Source organism: Somniosus microcephalus, chromosome 18 (genome assembly GCF_052327205.1).
Source record: "Somniosus microcephalus isolate GS21.2 chromosome 18, FLI_Smic_1.0, whole genome shotgun sequence".
Classification (NCBI taxonomy): Eukaryota; Metazoa; Chordata; class Chondrichthyes; order Squaliformes; family Somniosidae; genus Somniosus; species Somniosus microcephalus.
The window spans coordinates 30,104,788-30,125,452 of record NC_141004.1 but is presented as its reverse complement, the minus strand read 5'-3'; the positions used below and the strand labels follow the sequence as shown (position 1 = coordinate 30,125,452).

The window sequence follows — 20,665 nt, the reverse complement described above, 5'->3', positions numbered from 1 at the left end:
GGAAATAATAAGCCAACTTCATTGAGATTGCAAAAACCATTTCCTTTCAGGAAACTCAAACGTTGAAAGAGTTAATGGATTGACAGGTTTTCCTGCTCTGGAGACAAAAGGAGTTTTGGGTGGCGGTGATTGGACGGTATGCTAATCAGCACGCACTATGCTAATACACGTCGTAGGCTAATGAGGCGCGATATGCTAATGATTGCGTGGTATGCTAACGAGTGCGTGGTATGCTGATGAGCCAATGCCTTGGCTGTGGCTGTGCCCGCGCTGGGACTCGGGGAGAGAGAGCGGAGCAGAGGGAAGGACGGACTCTTGCGCAGAGCAACATTAACAAGACAGCGGAGTGAGTCCAGGATTGCAGGGAGGAAGCCGGCAGCACCGGGTACGTACTCACTGAGGACTGGAGCAAAGCAGAAGCGGAGTATTTTGGATTGCCAGCACACAAAAAAAAGAGCAATACAAAAAAAACCACAGGCAGTGAGTGAAATGTTTTCAATTATTAATGCGAAGAGAGAGAGCAGAATGGAGTAGAAATGAGAAAAGGTGGTGGGGGGACGAAGTGTTTTCGGGAGTGAGTGGGACAGTGTTGTTCCCGGAGTGTAGCAATGGGCAATAGTGTTGGAGGAGAAAGAGGGGACGGAGTGGGATGCCCAGAGAGAGAGAGAGAGACATTTGGGCAGATGCTGGGCAAAGAAGTTGCTCCACTGACTCAGTTACTGGGAGAAAGGTTAGGAGGGGTACTGGGAGCTCTGTCTGTAGACAGAGCTGAGCTGCAGAGAGTGAGACAGATGGTCTTGAGAGAGAGCGAAACACGCAGGTTCACCCCCCCAAAAAAATGACAAAACTGTTAACTCGTTCGCGCTGGAGGCTTGGAGCAGCAGCAGCGCTGCAAAATGCGAGTGAATGAGAGAGGGCTTTTTTTGTGACCGGTTAGGAATTGAGTTCTTGGTTGATTTGCTCTATCCGGAGTATAATACACTACAAGCAGAGGATGGAGAGCCAGGCACTGAGAGGGAAAGTGACTGATGGCAGATTAGAGCAAAACAGCTGGGAGGCTCCAACTATAATGAAATTGTAGTAAATCTTGTCAATTTGATTCCTAATAGTTTTTCAACAAGGGCGAATTAAGCATTTCAAAATGTAGCTTGAGTTGGTGATGACCAGTTACTTTTTTAAAGCTGTTTTATTTGTCTTTTTTATCACATGTGGGTTATTTCAGTTTGACATGTTTTGACTATGGTTGGGTATGATATCTTTTGGCTTCTAAAAGAAATTGTTTCAGAAAAATGCAATTCTTGTGCAACTCTGAATGCACCCTCGGTTAATCCTGAGATAATTGGAGTATGGGCGTATAGGGATAGGTAAGGTGGGGGAAGTGTTTGAGACACATTTGTAAAACACATAAGAGGGGTGCATAAAAATAGACAGTAATAAGGGAAAACTGCAGTGTGTGAGAAACCATTCTGTCAGTAACAAGGTTTGGATAAAAAGAGAGAGGTGATGCTCGTTGACATGGATTGACAAGAATAGGGAAAAATCCTGTATGAATAAAAACCTAATGTGGGGAGTCTGTATATACCGAAGTTCTTGTACAGTGCATTTACTTATACCCTGACAGTGTGTAGCAGATAGTGTTGTACAGTTCTCTGCACATCGACGGGGATGTTGGATCAATGCATAGCAGTAACAGATGTCTGTTTCTGTTACTTTGGTCTACTGATGGATTTAGCCAAAAGGGATCTGTTTAATTACATTGTATATGCTGCAGCTATGGAGTAAATTCAAAGGGAAAAACACAGACTGTGCTGGGATAGGAGAATGCCCCAAAGCAGTATTTCTTCTTGCAAATGACCTGAATTACTATCTATCCAAAAGCAATTTTAAAACCTATTCCTGGCGATATCTTTCCAGACTTTTTATTTTGGCTTGTGCTTTTTTTTTTCTTTAACTGACATTCACCCTTGGGCATCTCTTTGGGGGTCAGATTGATCTGCCAAGAGAGACATTGTTAGTAGGGGAAGTGGAGGACAATTGTACTGCTCAAATGTGCCTCCTGGTGGCTCAGGAAGCATCACTGACCATCTCCACAGAGGTGTTTCTATGCGGGACCTCGCATGCAGAGGGGATAACGGGGACGCAGGAAGGAAAGAAAGCAAGAAAAATAATGTACTTTTCAAAAGAAAAAGAAAAGGCTATTTCCAAAACCTTTTGTCTGAACCGAATTTTACATTTTAACAGGACTACTGGTAAATGTATAATATCACTCGTGTCGGCTGCCAGTAATGCCTTTTTTTGAGGCAATGGGACTTAGATTTTGTGCACGTGACAGACAAATGTTCAAACAAATCCAGAAGTGTAGTCATTTGTTACGAGGCTTGTTTCTGGCTTCCAGGAGTCTCTGCACTTTGAAGGAACCAGAAAACTGAGTTTGCAAAGCAGCACAGAGGTACTAATTGTTAAAATACGATTAACATTGAAGGGGGGGGGGCGAGGAATAAACTTCCCCTCCCAAAGGGTTACTTAAAGAATGCCTGTCGGCTTTGCTGTGGTCTTGATCCATTTATTGTTATGGTTTCTTGTATCCAAAAAGAGGGAGAAAAAAAAACAATGTTGCTAGCCTTAATTGTGGTTGGAATGATGCCTTCCGCAGCTGGACTTTATATTTTTAATGGGGCTGGAAGAGCAGTGGTCCAGTTTGTGTATTTCTCTGCAGCCCCGGAAACCTCTTCATATTAGTTGGAAGGAGGTTTGCTTCTATGTAGTGTCACTGATTTTGCGTTTTTTTCCCCCCCCCCCCCCCCCCCGCCAAAATAAAACTGTTTCAAGGTGATTTGTGCTGCAGCACTGAGCTTGATCTAAGGACCCAGTAGATAAACTGCTCCAAGGAGAGTAGGTGAATTTGAATGTCCTAACGGATGAGAATTACACTTGTCGATGTATGGTTGCCATCCATGATTGCAGTAGTTTTTTTTTGTATTTTGCTGTGTGTTTGACCACCCCGACAGTGGATGCTGATTTGAAGTTTGCGATGAACAAATAACTGCTCAAATTGTTGAATTAGCTCGATAACATATTGGCAAACTAAATATTTGTAGAAAAATTATACTCCGTTGTTACGGCGCTTCATATGGAAAATTGTAAAGGCAGCAAACCTCCACCACCCCCCCCCCCCCCATAAACAGCAGCAGCTGCAGACTGCTCCCCCCAATCCAATTATCACCCCTTCTCTTCTGAAGGAGCTTCACGCTACAGTATAATTTCATGGGTGCCACCCCCCTTCTGTACATTATCCAGGTGGACATTCAGAAGCAGACGGTGAGTGCCAGCAATTTGTTTGACTGGGACAGTCGCAGCCAATCCCGATTGTGTTTGCACTCAAAATTCAAGATGTACAAACGTTGCAGCGGGGATCATAGAACAGTGACCATCAACGGAAGCCCTGGATGATTTATTTTCCCCATTCCTATCCTAGGGTGTTGGAGGCCAATTGTGACCTTACTGTTGCCCAGTAAGAGATTACAGACCAGGGTCCAAACCCTGGATCATCATCATCATCATATAATGGGATATATATATATATTAGCACACAAGGCAGAGAACTTAACCAGTTAAGCCATTGGGGGAGCTCTCAGACCGAATCTTTAACCACACCAGAGCAAATACAAGAGATAGAAACTCGTAACGACAGTTGTGTTTAAACAACATTGTGAATGAGGAAACTTTCTCTGATTCTTTTATTTAATGCAACTCGTGTTCAGATTCCACTACCTTGCTGGCAGTTATGCTAGAAAAGAATGCATATTTTATAAGCTGAAAGAAAATTCAGCATCCAACATTGTAATTCATACCACATAATCGTGTTGAGAAGGAATGCTGTTTAAACAGAGCAAGCTCATCGTGAGCTGTGAGATCTGAGTTTGGATCCTGCCTTGATCGAAGGCACAGATTGCAAGATCTATATTTTTGTTGACATTTGTACCTGAGCTTCCATGATGGTGATTTTTGCAATCATGTGTGGATCACTGGGTAATGCACTGACTGGGAGGTGGAAAGGGGAAAAAGTGGCACAGGTTTCACTTGGATTGAACCTTGCACTGACCTCATTGGTGGAGGATGTTGAGAGTCTTTGTCTGCCAGCTTCTCAAATGCGAGCCAGGTTTTGCAGCCCAAGAGTCTACAATGGAAACAAATCAAAGCACAATAATAACGGGGGGGGGGGGGGGGGGAATTAAAAGTATCAAGTGCTCAACTAAACCAATAATATAGCCAGAATAAAGTAAGTTCTGAATGACCGTATTGGAGGTTTCTAAAATCGGCCTTTGCATTTGTTAAGTCAGGAAGCCCTGTGGGAGTTGTAGGTGACAATGGCCTCTCTTATATCCATCTTCTCTAGTTCTCATGCTGTTCAAGAATGTGAAAATCTTGCCAGCATAAGCATTTTCAGTCTCGTGGTGCCATTGGAGACCTGTGATTTTTAAAAAGGAGGAGGAAACCGTATTCCACTTCAATGCTTTTAAAGTTGGGGACGAAACTATTATGACTGAGTTTGCAAATCTCAAGAAAGTATGGTTTTGAAAAAAGATTCCTGAAAAAGTAACTGTTTTGGTCTCCCTTGTTAAATATTCTTACCCAAGCTTAAAACCCCAGGGTGAACTGCCTATGGGAAAGGTGGATTTGTTGGTAGTAAAATTGCCTATATATTCCAAATTTAAAAAAAAAAAAAACTTTTTAGTAAAAATATGCAATGATCTTGGGGTAAAACAGGTTTGTTAAATGTTGAAATATGACTGTATGCGTTTAGATGACTACCCAAAATTAGTGCTTTTATCTTTCCTATTAGATTGCATTTTTAGAAGATTCAACCTTGCCTCAGTGCCGGCATTCTCGCCTCTGAGTTAGTTACGGGTTACAGCCTCGCTCCAGGGCTCGAGCGCATAACCTGGGCTGACAGTTCAGTGGAATACTGAGGTGCCATCTTTTAGATGAGATGTTAAGCTGAGGTCTGCTTGCTTAGGTGTATATAAAAGATCCCATGGCACTGTTTGAAGAAGAGTATGGTCGTTCTCGTGGTGTCCTAGCCAATATTTAACCAATGCCAAAAATGGGTTAACTGCTCATTTGTTTCATTGCTGTTTGTATGATCTTGCTGTATGCAACTTGGCTGCTGTACAGTATTTGCCTACAAAACAATAGTGACTACAGTTCAAAAGAAATGAATTGTCCTAAAGTGCTTTGGGACATCCTGAGGATGTGAAAAATGTTATGTAAATGTAAGTTTGTTCTTGTGGGTAAAGAAGCATGAGTTTAAGAATATATCCCCTCTTTCTGAGGCTTCCCATTCCTTTAAATGCCTCCCTCCCCACCCACCCACAGGTACATTTCCTGTGCTGGCCCCTGCAGAGTATTTGCATGCCTTTGGCTGAATAAACAGTCGAGATTTCAGACTGTGCTGAGGTGGTTGTTATGGGTTTAATACATAAATTTACACCTGAAGTCATTTGATCCAAATATTTGTGAATGGGACATAAGCATCACTTCCTCAGGGCACCTTGCACCTGTAACAGTTGAAAATCATAATGAATTATGATGTATGTTAATTATGTTTTTAGCACTCCAGGCCATTTTAAATTGGCAGGAGAACAAACTGAGTGCAAGTATATTCTACCCCGATGGGCTTTGTATGCGTTATGGTAGTTTTAGAATCTTTAAATAAGATAGACACAATTTTTTTTTAAATTGGGAGATGAGCCTGGTTATTGAAGGAGTTTAGTATGTCCTTTCTGACCACCAGTATAGAGGTGGTGTCACCATGCTGGAGAGTTTTCAGGCAGGCTGAGATCCTGAAATACTCTGCTTCCAAACCCTGTTACACCAATCAGTGTATCTCTGGCAGCATGACAGTGAAGCTTTTTATCAACATTTTGTATTTAAAAACAGTAAAATAATTTACATTGACAAACCGTCTGTAATACCATTATGCTAATCTCATTGATCAGTTGGAGAACACCTTTTATATGCAGCTGATAAAAGGCCTTGTCATGGGCAGTTACACTGCATCTTTTTGTCAGAGTAGCCAAGCTACATTGCAGTGACGATGAGGATTTGGTGTTAGGCGCGAGATAACCTTGCCATAATCTCATCTCGCACCAGGTTAAAATTATATTTAAGAAGCATGGCAGATGCAGTATAATGTGGATAAATGCGAGGTTATCCACTTTGGTGGCAAAAACAGGAAGGCAGATTATTATCTGAACGGCAATAGATTGGGAGAAGGGGAAGTGCAACGAGACCTGGGTGTCCTTGTGCACCAGTCACTGAAAGTAAGCATGCAGGTGCAGCAGGTGGTTAAGAAGGCAAATGGTATGTTGGCCTTCGTAGCAAGAGGGTACAAGAACAAGGATATCTTGCTGCAGTTGTACAGGGCCTTGGTGAGACCACACCTTGAGTATTGTGTGCAGTTTTGGTCGCCTTATCTGAGGAAGGATGTTTTTGCCATGGAGGGAGTGCAGCGAAGATTCACCAGACCGATACCTGGGTTAGCAGGAATGATGTATGAGGAGAGATTGGGTCGATTGGGCTTGTACTCATTGGAGTTTAGAAGAATGAGAGGGGATCTCATTGAAACTTATAAAATTCTAACAGGACTGGACAGACTGGATGCAGGAAGGATGTTCCCGATGGCCGGGGAGTCCAGAACCAGGGGTCACAGTCTAAAGATAAGGGGTAAGCCATTTAGGACTGAGATGAGGAGGAATTTCTTCACCCAGAGAGTGGTGAACCTGTGGAATTCTCTACCACAGAAGGCAGTGGCGGCCAATTCATTAAATATTTTCAAGGAGTTGGCTATATTTCTTAAGGTTAAAGGGATCAAAGGATATGGGGAGAAGGCAGGGACAGGGTACTGAATTTGGATGATTAGCCATGATCTCATTGAATGGCGGAGCAGGCTCGAGGGGCCGAATGGCCTACTCCTGCTCCTATCTTCTATGTATACTAAAAATTGTACAAAGCCACATTTTTTAGACTGTAAGATTAAAGCCTAAAGAGAGAATCCAAGCAGTCAGTGGCTGTAATCTTGTAATGGTAGAAAAGAATGGACAGGGTAGTTGAGTCTTTTTCTAATGTTAGATATTTCATATCATAGTAAGCAGTGCTCTAATCTGCCCTCAATAGAGATGGTAGTGCAAATTGGTAGTATAATTCTGTGCTGCTTGTCCAGACTGTTCTAAAAGTAGGTACTGGTACCTGCTGTACAAGTGGAACACTGGACATCTCCCTGGTGGTAAATCAACATTAATCTAAAATGAAGTACTGCACCTGGATAAAATACTATGAAGGTTTTGGTGTTACAGTTGTCTCAATCTCTGAAGAAAAGTGTGTTGCTTTTACCTGGCTATGCTGATTTCTTACAATGATTCTTGTGAATTAAGCAAAGTCTGTATTGGTTTTTCCAATCGCCTTAACACTTGGAGACATCAGATTCGAGGAGACATCAGATTCGAGCAAACCTGCAGATTAGTGGCGTTTTTTTGGGGAAGTTATTTTTGTTTAATGGTATTTCCCCAACAGCTGCTTTTACTCTGTTTTTAATTAATGAAACCTTTGTATCTGTGCCCGAGAGGCAGCCTGTAGTAGTGTAGAGCCCTTCACTGGAACTTAACCATCTGGGCACCGAGTTCCTTTTTCAGCTTTCTGCATGAAAGATACTCTGAATTACTTAGCGGGGCCTGAAAGGACCTGCCACTACTGTACAATAACCCTGCCACGTCAATGTGCCTCTAGGCCACTAACAGCTGCAATATCTCATGCACAGAGATGGAATCAGGTGAAGTGTTAAACTGAATCTCTGGCTTTTCTGCTTTCCGGAATGGTTGATTTAAAACCTGAAAATTGCCATTGTATATATTTTATGGTCTTGTAATAATACAAATCAAATGTAACCTAAAAAATGCCTACAACAAGCTTTTAAGATTGTACTATCATAATTCATTTTACTGCAGTAATAAACAGATTATCAGTGATATTTATAAACACAGAACTAGCATCAACAATGAAAGACATTGGTACAAATCATTTGCTAGCACTGTTGTAAATCAACATTTAAGCTAAATTAATTGAGAATTGCCTTCTGGGAATGTTAAGTGGTCACTATATTGTAAATCTAAGAATTGTTTATTGCTGCATTACTTGGCTTTTTACATATTTTTTGGCTTTGCTCAATTTTTGACGATTGCTTGTTCACCTGGGGCATTAGGGCCAGTTGTCTCGGCAAAAAAATCAGGTAACTCCACACAGTCCAAGGAATGGCCCAGTCGTTGTCTTGGTCTGTATGACTCACCTTGCTCACCAGATAAACTAGCTGAGCCATTGGGAAGCCGAAGCCTAGGTTATTGGAAATTCTGACCAAATGTATTTACAGGTGGGCTCAGAGAAAATTTGCTTTTGCAACAGTATAACCCTTTTCCAAACAAACCATGCTTTGCAGTACACAGCCACAATCAGTGATGCCTTGATTAGCAATCATGTCACTAAAAGAAGTTTGTAAAAAGTAAAGGCAAACATCCATGTGGCCCTAATCAATGTTCCTATTACTGGTAGTTTTCTACAACTCTACTGTTCAATTCCCAGTAATGAAATCATTACCCTTCACTGCTGCTATCTTACTTTGTTCTGTATGAACAGAATTTTACATGTACTGCACGACAGCGTATTAATGAGTTCCACATGTGAAACAGATGGAATTCAATAAATCTTGATAGCAAGAAATGGGAAACTCATTGTGCAATGTTTGAAGTTCTTAACTATGTACTTTATGTCATCAAAATTTATGTTGCTTTCTTTGGATGGCTTCATAAGTTAAACGGAATACAAGAAATATGGATGAGGCTAAATGAATGGTTCATTTGAAAGGCGGAAAGCGATGGTATCTTGTCAATATGCATATTTAGGATTTTGAATTCTTGCATTCTGGGTTATAATAAATTATTCATTAAAAATTATATTAAAAGTATACTGCTGGGCCAGTGTTTCACTTTAGCATTCTTAATGAACAGAAATTAAGTTCAAGTATAACTTCACCGTGGTTAGATCTTGGTGTTGTATGATCTCCCATTATCATTATTCCAATTACCTTCCTTATTAATTATCCACCAGGAATTTCTTGGGACAAAGTCTTGAATGAAAGATTGCCTCACTGCAAATGCCACCCTCCTCCTGTCTAACCTGAATCAACCTTTCAAACAAAGAAATATTAAATTCACCTTGTTTTTGTATTATGCTTGTCTTCATCCCCATGCCCTAGGGTAATCTGTACTATTTGTGTAAGACCAGAATTGTGGACTTGATTACCTGTCAATTTTCATTATCAATCAGGGTAAACCCCTCTATCATAAGTAATGGAGGTTCTGTTGCTGTGTTCTTTTGAGGAAACACAGTGGGCTACTACATTGAAGCATGACTGGTCTTCTGCAAAAGTACTGAAAACATTTCAGCCTGCTGGTTCTATCTTCCTTCTCCTAAAGAAGTAAAATGGTGCTCAAGAATTTAAAAACATTCAAAAAAAATCTAAAATAGGTACAAAGGAATTGTATTTTTTTGACTCTCTCCATTTCTTCCTTCCTATTCTGAAGGCGCATTGACTCCTTGCTGGGTTATGGTTTCTTGGATGCCCTCTGGGACCTCCCCAGGTGTCCATTATTCATGTTTACGCTCAGACAGTGATTGAGCATGACTGGGCTGTAGAAGTGGAGGGGAGGGCATCACAGCCGAAAACCAATCTTCTCCTTACCCAACGATAGTGACCAGGAGCACAATCTCAGGCCTATGTTCCCTTCCCCTACCCAATTGGTGTATTCCTGCTGCTGCCTCTGCTGAGATCCGCTAACTTGGCACAGTCCGACGGATTGAACCTTCGAGCTTCCTTTCCTATATAGGTCAATTAACCATTGGATAGACGCCGAGGCATTGGGGCTGGGCCCTTGTAATTTTAGATTTTGTTTTTAAAGGGTTCTAATGTCAAGACCTTAATTTTAAAAAGTTAACAGTTTGGAGTCTGGCTATTATCCTGTATAATGTTCCTGTAGCCTTGCCTTGAGTATTTTCCTTAGCCCCCCCTTAGACTCTAAGCACTCCAGGAGATTGTTGAATGATCTATTTTTGAATATTTTTCTTGTCAGTCATATTTTTAGGGTAATTGTATTGAATAATATCTGAAAAATGAAGTGGTAACTTTGGATCAAATGGTTTGAATTGACTTGGTCTGCTTCAGTTTCTAAAAATTCATATACAGTACTTTGCTGTACCCCAGATTAATTTGGGTCAGGAAATGTAACCTGTGCATTGCCTGCTTTCTTGGAATTTTCTCTGGAATGAACTTGGTGCTATTAAAATAAATACCCTGTAACTGGTTTTGGTAAGATAAATTTTATAAAAAGGGTGAGCATGCACAGTGACAGACTGTTCCAGTTTTCTATTACATAATGCTGGGTACCATTTCAGAGACCAAAGTTGCCCAGTTGCTGACACTGACTTTACATGACTCGTATATAGTACAGTATATGTAAATTTGATTGTGTATTCGTGGCAGTAGAGTATTGCAGTACATTGGTACTCCAATGTGCAAATTAAACAGTTAGTAAGATGCAGGTTTATATTTGTGATTCCTTAAATGGGGCTAGACTTGCTACTCACTCATAGTTGATGGGTGGAAAATCTAGCTGGTAGGAGCAGGATTTCCTCAATTTTTTTATATAACCAAATCCTAAATGTATTCTCCTACCGGGGGGGTGGGGGGCATTTATTGTTTTGCACAATTAGTGAATAGAGGAAATCTTCTCCCATGGTAAACCCGTATCTCAAGTCTGGGGAATTGTTGATCAGAGACCATCATAAACCTACTGTAAAATCAATGTGAGGTGAATCATTGTATGATGGAAAAGGTGGGGGTACCAGGTATGATTGTTGATCAGAGGACAAGTAGCTCTATGTAGGAAAATCATTGAGAAAGGAATCCCAAGTTGCTTTTCTCCATCTTTTAGCAGCTAGAACCAGGTATTCCAATTGCCTTAGACCAGGGAATGATGTGTGGCATGAGGAGGGAGAAAATAAAATTAATTTAAAAATTAGCCTTGGATGGAAAAAAAGTTATTAATGGGAATGATAACATAAAAGTGATTGTGATTATTCAACACTACTTGGTTTATTTGATTCCATGAGAAACAGTAACAGAATTGGTAACCGTATTTACCAAATGCCTAATGTGGTTTCCAAGCGAAGCAGTCTATCATAAGCCTAACTGTAAAATCAATGTGGGTTGAATCATTGTATGAAGGAAAAGGTGGGGGTACCAGGTATGATTGTTATTGGGCACTGGAGGAAGACCATCTGCCCAGGAGGGGCAAAGGGTGCACTCTGCCAATGAGTAGGGTTGGAGTGATTTTTCTATTTGACACCCCAGACTGCGTGTGTATGCATTGAATGGAAATGTTTTCCGAAAGGTGTCCTTATTGTGGGCAGGTGGTCTTAACATATGTAGCTCTCGAGCAGTTGGCTCCAGGACATCCTGAAAGTCTGCTGTTTGTCACAGCTCATGTTTAGCGTGCGATTCTTGCTGGGCTTGACCACAGGAAAGCAAAATAATGACCTTTTACCAAGAAGAGCATCAGTCATTTGAGATGTGCAGTATGATCAAGCCTCTTGGCTAAAGCTAGGTTATTTCCAACCCCCCACCACCCTGGGCATCTTTTAAATGAGCCAAAGGTAGATAAAAGGTCAATACTGCCATGACCTTTGTGTATAGGCAGAGCTAGGTTCCAATTTAAGGAGGGGGAACCAAAAGGCAGTGGTATCCAGGTTTTAGCACTGAGCTTGTAGCACTTGAGTGGGTATGTGATCATTGAAAGACATTTGTAGATGGAACATGGGACATATTCTTAAGGGAAAGAGAGGGTTGCATTGTTCCCCTGCTTGATATCTTTTCTGTATGACATATGGGTGTAAGTAATGTAACGCGTATCAATTTGTATTGATAATTAAGGCATCAGTTTCCTAGAATTTGTCATGTTTGCAAATAAACAACATTTTGTGAATACCATCTCTATCCTTTTCAACTCTTAATTTAAATTAGGCTACTTTGAATTATCTAATTCAATTTTTGAAGCTCTAAATTCCAACTTTGCTGTGTTCTAAACATTACCTTTTTAAATTATACAATGACTTGAATTAGGCAGTGTGAAAAAGATTTTGAAATATCAGGAATAAACTTTATTGAGAAATGAATGGTAAAAACAATATTCTGCTAAAATGTGCAAGCGAGTAAGATTTCAACAAATCTTGTCTTTGTTTTGCATCTAGAGTAAACTTTCTTTCTGGCTCTCAGTGCATTCAAATCGTTGTTTAATATATTAACAGTAAACTAGCAATTTATTTTTCTCTTTCCAAATGATTCATTTGATATATTTGGCAAAAAGGTATGCTGCCAGTGCACATTTATTTAATGTGTTTGCTGATACTTTTGATTAGATGATGTATTGACAATTGTATCTGGCATCTTTTTAAAAAAATTAAAAAAAAATTAAAAAAATCTCTCCTGCATTTAATGGGTGTTTTTGTGTGTGTTCAATACTCATAGTTTGGTAGTGTCTGGACAGGAAATGTTGGATTTTGTACAGCCTAAGATAACTTTGACACAATGGACAAAAAGCAACTTCAGGGAAAGCTGATGTATAACTGGTCTGACAAGACATGTCAATGAAAGGTGGAATTCAGTGTTCGCTTTATTCGAGTATTGTGTGTATATCAAAAGGCAATGAATGTACAGTTAATTGAACTGCTTTCTGTGGTTTATAAATGCTAGATATCATTATTTGGGAGGAACTGTGAGGGTGCCTGGGTTTAGTCGGATCCATGAGACATACGGGTCTGTTTGCTTTGGGAGAGCAGCTGATTGTTTAAAATACAGCCTGTGCTGAGTGAAGGTATCCGGTCTATTAGAACATAAACAATGGCTAAACACTCTGCACAGACTAGGACATTATATTTTTTTTAAATTCTTTATCAGGAAAAACCACTGTACAGGCAGTTTATTTATCTGCTTCAGAGGATGTGATCACAATGAAGTACTTGACTTCTGTTAAGCAAATAATTTTATTAACTTGTATCAAGAATATTCACCTGCAAGGCATCAATTTAAAAAAAAAAACTGATGCTTCAGAACTCCGTCTGTTAGTGTTGGCTCAGGGAAGGCAAAAGGCTATTGTGTTTTCACAGTCACCCAATGTTTCCCTTTGGCCTTTTACCCTGATTCTGTTCTGTTTGCAAATAAAACTTTGAATATCAATTTCTCCTCCCTCCTCCTCTGTTTTCTATCTCCAGGACCCTTTGGGCTGGATTTTGATACTGGAGGCGTGTAGGAGGCGGGACTGCATCTTTTGGGGTTGTAGTCCCGCCTCCATCGAGTTGTGGCCAACCCAGTCGATTTTCACTTGATTGACCTTGTGCCCGCTCAGCAGGCCAATTAAGGGCCACCAGGTGGTGTCACAGATTGACATTTCATCTGTCAAGAGCATTTGACAGATGAAATATCAGCGTTTGACAGTTCTTTGAAGCTGTCAAACACTGACAATCTGTACTCCAAGTTAATTCCTTCTTCTCAGGCTGATTTAGAGACCTCCTCCAGAACAGAAAGCTGAACGCTGCAACTTTTGACAGCTCGCGGCCATTCTGCTTTCTGTGCCGGTGAGATGAGGGACTCCTGAGACCTGAAGGAAGGAAGGCAGTAAAGGTAATTAAACTTCTTTAAACACTTTACACACACCAAACACTTACCTGTGCACTCATGCACCCATCACTCACCTGAACACCGGATATCTCGAACCCTTCAGCCCGACTGTCTGCCTCGCTAACTTGCCATGGTTTGGAGCCGTCGGGAATCCCACACTTCAGGAATAAAAATAGGGATTAGGCTAAAAACTGCCTGTTAACTACCTGTTAACAGGCAGTTAATTGGCACTAATCACCATCCCACCTCGGGGAGGCGGCTCCTTTGAAACTGGCATGGGGGCGGGATGGGTTCCTGCCCCCTGATTTCGTGATTTTAACCCCCCCCCCAACGCCTCCAATCCCGCCTCCACGGCCCAATGAAAATCCTATCCCTTGTCTCTCCTGTAGTGACTGGTAGCTGGTCAGGCAGGTGAGCAACCCGCAAGTTCAGTGATTCACATGACTCGGCAACGCCAATTGAATTCCAATAATTCGCTGTACTTTCAAGCTTCTGCGCTATCTGATTTTCTTTAAAGGGTGATTCATCTTGGACTGCATGGTAGTGAAGATTCCTGGACTATTCCTGATGTTTTCTTTGAACAGTCTTTCCTCACACTGTACTTGCAAGTGCAGGATAAGGCTTGGGAGTGATAAATTATAGGCCTAATCTCAGAAAATAGGATTGAGGATCATGATTTCTTTGGGTGAGAAAGTTGTTGTGCAGAGCCTGCACTTCCAGTAAAAGGGAATTCACTGTTTCTTTGGATCGTCCCTGAAATGCCTGTCAGGAAGGAGTCAGTAAAATTAAGTAACGGAACTAATTCCAGCAATGGAAGCAAGAAAGAAATAGTCACTGTGTACGTGCTGAAACTCAAACTATTGCAGCAGAGTATAGTGATAACATTACTGAAAACTTTCTAATATGATAGCAAAATACTGTGGATGCTGGAAAGCCGAAATAACAACAGGAAACGTTGGAAAAACTCAGCAGGCCAGGGCTGCCTCCGTAGAGAGAGAAACAGAGTTAACGGGGTTGATTTTCATTGACCCGTGGAGTCGGGATTGGAGGCGTGCGGGGGGGGGTTAAAGTCCTGAATTCGGGGGGTCCCGACACCATCCCACCCCCAACCCGCCTCCATGTAAGTTTCAAAGGAGGCGGGTACCCGCCCTGCACTGGGACCCGCCGACCCGAGGTGGGAAGGGATTAGTGCCAATTAACTGCCTGTTAACAGGTAGTTAACAGGCAGTTTTTAGCCTAATCCCTATTTTAAAGCTTGAAGTGTGGGATTCCCGACGGCGCCAAACCACGCCAAGTTAGAGGAGTTGGGTCGGCTGGTTGAAGGACTTAGAGGGGTCGAGATGTTGGTGTTCAGGTGAGTGATGGGTGCATGAGTGCAAAGGTAAGTGTGTTTGGTGTGTCTAAAGTGTGTAAAGAAGTTTAAATTACCTGTACTTACCTTTTCAGCCTTCCTTCCTCTAGGTTTCGGGAGTCCATCATCTAACCGGCACAGAAAGCAGAACAGCTGCGAATTGTCAAAAGTGACAGCCTGCTGCTTTCTGTACCAGTGAGATTTCTAACCGAGTCTGTGTAGAAGGACTCGGGTTAGAAGTAAGACTGTCAGTGTTTGACAGCTTCAAACAGCTGTGAAACACTGATATTTCATCTGTCAAAACGTCTTGACAGATGAAATTTCAGTCTGTGACGTCACCTGTTGCTGCGTGGCCCTTAATTGGCCTGCTGAGCCCGCTGGGCGGCTCAACAAGGTCAGTCAAGTTAAAATCGTGTGGATTGGCTGCATCTCTGGAGGCGGGACTACAACCCCGAAAGTTGTAGTCCCGCCTCCTTCCTGACTTCTGAGTGAAAATCACCCACAAAGTTTCAGGTCGAAGACCCTTTGTCAGAACTGATGAAGGGTCTTTGACCTGAAACATTAACTCCGTTTCTCTCCACGGATGCTGCCCTGGCCTGCTGAGTTTTTCCAGCGTTTTCTTTTGTTATTTTGAAAACTTTCTAACGTGGGGGCTAAACCAAATGGTACATTATAACTGGGGGAGGATTGTAAAAGTTAGTGCTGCCACAAGTTGCACTGATGTCTCTGATCAGGCTGACGGCTGAGTATTGTCGAGTCCCAGAGAGGGCTGTTCTAGATGGGGTGACTTTGCATTCTAAGATTGTTCATTCAGTCCTCTTTTTTGTCTCTCTACAAGTTCAATATACACCAGTTCCCAACTCCTAATGTGATTTTCACCAGTTGCTATTCTGCTGCTGTGTTTTTAAAAAAAAAAATCTGTTTGATGTGGTGACCTCGCCAATCCAAACATATTTGTTTTAACTCCATTGGTGCTATTATCGTGATAGCATTTCAACAGCTGTTGTGGCTCCCATCACTACTAATGCCCAGCTATCCTGCATAGAATTAAGGTAACCCTTGAAATGGCTTCAAAACAACTGAAAGTCTGCAAAATAAATGCCAGTTTTATTTCCTAACAGTTACTTTAAAGTGTTTTTAAGCTAATTAAGTAATATAAGTTGTTTTACATATGAGACAGCAGTGCAGAGAGGGAAGCTGAGCAGTGACTCATCGAAAGCTCACTAAAAGTGATTAATATCTGCTGTAGAAGTTGTCAAAGATGTTATCCAAATGTTTTAAGAAGGTTTCCCACTGTAAAATGACTTTGGGCAGGCTCCAGTCCTCAATGGACACCAGCCCGCAAAAGAGAATAGCCTATAGATTTATCATGGTCTCGCATTCATTCAGTAATCTTGTTCAAAGCGAGCCTATGAATGAAAATGTCACATACCTGTGGAAATAATGCTTTTTTGAGGTTGGGGTGCAGCTTTTGTCTAATGGAAGAAGGCACTGTGCCCTGAACTGTTCTGCATTGCTGTATCGTGGTGTGATTGATCATGTTGCCGAGGTAAAAGTATATCTGTCTTTCACCAGCGCGCACTCTCTCTGAGGAATGCAATTTACAGAACTGAAAAATAGTTTTTGTGCTGAACATTTCTGCATAATGTGCTACCATTATCTATTACACCATGTAGTGTGAAAATACTCATTATAAATAGTGATCACTCATGGCATTTGGTAACACAGCAGTGCTATAAAACAGATTTTCACAATAAATTACTGGAATGCATGCTCCTATGCTGCATAGTTCAAAGGAAATTCCACAATCAAAAGATTAATTTGCTAGTCACTGTGTGCTTGAGGGATTAACTGTATTGCACAGTGCAATGCTCTCTAAGGAAATAACCATACACTACAATGTGATCAAGATTACTTAAGAGATGTATTACTTTATTATAAAGATCTATGTAACTCAGCTTTGACCTAATCAATTACATTAGTAGAAATTGTGCTTATTCCATTTTTTAAATCCAAAAATGATTTACCTTTTGTGTACTGCAATACAATGGAAGTACATGTGCACTCTTAAATTACTTATGGTGTCCCTTCTGAGCTCTTTGCAGTCAAAGGTCATTTAATTTCATGCTCGGTGTCAAAGCCTTTAATTCTATAGACTACGCTTCCCCAGACTTGCTCTTTGCAAAAGTGTCACCACAATTTTACTGATTTCACAGCCCCAGCAAATCTGTCACGGGCATGCTGAGGAACCAGCCTGGAATCCTTAGATGTGCATTGCATTGATGACGGTTGGTCTGATCCTTTTAACTCTTCTCGATTGATTGTTGGGTCTAACAGCTCAGCTTGTCTCTTTTGCCCAGTAGCTTTGAAAGCGTTCCTCCCCCAGTTGCCTTGTGTTGGCCTGGGGCAACTGGACAGTCTTTGCACTGAACTCTGTTCGAGGTCAGCCCCCAATACAGTAGAAATAATTGAAGTGACTAGTTGACTTGCTGTCTGGTCGCATGGTTGATTATTTGATCCATAAGAAAGGAAATCCGGCAAATTGAAATTAATTCTGCATGGTTTGCCGTTCAGTTGAGATTTGTGGTGCAAAGTCTTTGTGTTTGGTTGCCAATGGAGCTGCACAATTTTTAGTGTCATTATGCTTCATCTAACGCATCTGGGTTCTGTGTAGCTTGTGAATTATAGTACTTGCAAGTGGTCCACTGCAATTGTTCCACCACATTTTTATATATATATATATATATAGGCGCATTGTAACTCAGGCAGGAGAACTTGCTGTTTTGCAATAAAGCTCTCATCCTGTCACACTGGGTAACATTTTATTTTCTACTCCTTTTAGTCTGCTAACAAAATCTTGATTTTTATGTATTTCCCCCTCCCCCTTTTCCTTGTTCCCTTTTCTTTTCTCTTGAAGGCATTTACTCATTGGAATAAAGTTCCACATGTGTCGGGAGAACTCCATCTGTTGCTAAGTGGGCCATTCTCCACGTGTAAGCCTAAGTCGCACTTTTAAACCTTGGTAGGCATCGTACTCAAATTCATTCCGGCCCTTGCCAAGATTCTAGATGTGTACAGAGGTGACAGCACTGCAATCGGGACCAGGAGCCTTGGATGATTTTCCCTTCCCAGGTTCGGAGTAACCAAGGGCAACTGTAGATTGGCTAACCCCACACAAATTAGGATTGAAATGGGTCTGTCTTGGTCCATATGGTTCAGTACTACATGATCTATTTGTCTATGGGTTATACCAAAAATAGTGCGGGATGCCCATGTATACTCTTGATCTCCTTTAGGTGGAGACCGTAAGGACAGACTATATTGGTTAATTACGAGAAAGAAATATATGCAGAAGCAAGTTAAACCAGCAGGCAAAATAGCAATACTGTATCTAACTTAATTGGATACATTAAACTTTTTTCTGAGACTAAATTTGAAAAATAACTGTGGTTTTTGTCGTCCTTTTCCAGAGTCATTTTACGCGAGTGGATGTTTTGCCGCTCAGACTTCTGTCTCACTACAGTCACCTGGAAATGCTGTTGATCTAAACTTGAGATGAACAGCACTCTCGAGGCCTTTGTGCTAAAAGAAGGCTTTTATGTCACCAATGTTAGCTTTGCGATCTCCACTGCTTTCCTGACCGGAAGCTCCCTGATGAGTAGCCATTACAGATAATGCCTGTGTCTCTTTTTTGCAATGGTAAATTGCATACATTGAGGTATTAAGCAAGCCAGTTTTATCCTGATCAGATCTGTCCCTAGGTAATTAATATAAACAGAGGTGGACTATCCTTCCAAGCTAACACCTAAACTCCAGGCAGGGCCTCTGTGCTTGCTTTGCGCGTGCTAAAAAATCTCTTCAGAAAGCAGTCAACAGACACTAGTTTAATTTTGTCATTTAATCTGTAATGCTCCCAAACGGAGGAGTATTTTCATTGTCTATAGGCTGTCAAGCTAGTAATGCCAGAATAAAATTGAGAAACAGCAGCCATGGTTTCCATTGTTTTTTAAAAAAAACACATCCCAAATACGGTCTCATTATAATTTAAATGAAAGGATATCACATAGAAAGTTTTATAATGAGACGGGACAGATCCCTGTTTCCACCACAGCCACGCAGAGACCCATGGCATAAGTTAGAAATGATGAGGAAAATATTCGTTAAATCAGAACATCCAAACATCAGTGTCGAGGCTGTAATAGGCTCCAGAGAAAAATGAAGACGGTATGTTATGCAGCATTAAAGCAAAAAGCTGAACGTGTGTTCAGACTGCATTGCAAGCTTGAGGATAAAATAATGTCTATAAAATGCTCAAGCCTTGGTCTCGCTGTTTGATGTCAACGATATTCCTTGTTTGTGTTGCCCCCTGCTCGCATTCAGTCTATTGTGTTTTTATATAATATATTCTAACTATAATGACTGAGTAAACCACTGTTTATACAAAAAGGCTTCTTGTATTCTCCTGTGGGTCATGTGGTGGTCTACTTTATCAGCATCACTATTAGCTATTAAATTGTTTCATGAGCATCATCGCTGCTTCCAGCTGTCATTTCTTTAATGGAATTACAATATTGCACTACGCGTTGCTGGTTTTAATTTTGCAATTCAAAGCGGTAAATCTTATTATAAACAGCCATTCATCGTAATGATCGTAACCCAATCTCTGGGCTCTTCTACCACTTGTAAATTATTTGAGCTGCACGCTCACAGTTTGAGGTCATTAGAACCCCAAGATTGAATAATCGCTTTAGCCTGCACCCACAGCATCCATCATTTTTATGTATAATTGACATGACCACTCAGATATTTTTGGTATGAGCTCCGCAGTACCTTGATCTAGGGAGTCTGTTTCCTGTTCTGTGGTGTTGAAAAATGTTCTCGCTGGCGCATTCCATACTTCAGACAGAAATGTGTGCGCAGTAGGTTACCAATCTGTGGACTGGAGAGAAATTGCATGTAGTCATATATTCTGGTTCATTATTTCTTTCCTTTTTCTCCCCGTCAGCCAGTGGCTCAGGTGGTAGCAGCTTCGCCTCTGAGTCAGAAGGTTGTGGGTGCAAGTCCCACTCCAGAGATTTGACCACAAAATCTAGGCTGACGCTCCAGGGCAGTACTGAGGGAGTGCTGCACTGTCGCTGGTGTCGTCTTTCGGATGAGACGTTAAACAAGATCCTGTGGCATTATTTCGAAGAAGAGCAGGGGAGTTATCCTCTGTGCCCTGGCCAAAATTTATCCCTCAATTAACATCACTAAAACAGATGATCTGGTCATTATCACATTGCTGTTTGTGGGAGCTTGCTGTGTTTAAATTGACTGCTGTGTTTCCTACTTCAAAGTGCTTCATTGGCTGTAAAATGCTTTGGGACATCTGGCGGTCGTGAAAGGCACTATATAAATGCAAGTCTTTTTCTCTTCTGCCTCACAGTTTTTGTGTTCCTGAAGACTCCATAATGCTATGCATCTTTCTTGAAGCAGGAGGGTGGGGCAGGTGGGCTGCAGACTAATTTACACACTGCATTTGTCCTCGGCAGTTG

The 20,665-nt window shown here is 41.3% G+C and overlaps 1 protein-coding gene across 2 annotated transcripts in view; it reads left to right on the top strand.

Annotated features, from left to right (window-relative positions):
* The first annotated feature begins 227 nt into the window (after positions 1-227).
* Positions 228-20,665, top strand: part of plxna2 (plexin A2) — a 566,368-nt gene continuing 545,930 nt past the window's right edge. The window contains exon 1 of one of the 2 annotated variants that reach the window (XM_086011309.1): positions 228-385. The gene's annotated coding sequence lies outside the window, so the exon portion shown is untranslated. Of the gene's footprint in view, positions 481-20,665 lie in introns of both variants that reach the window. The other variant, XM_086011311.1, reaches the window with a different exon arrangement.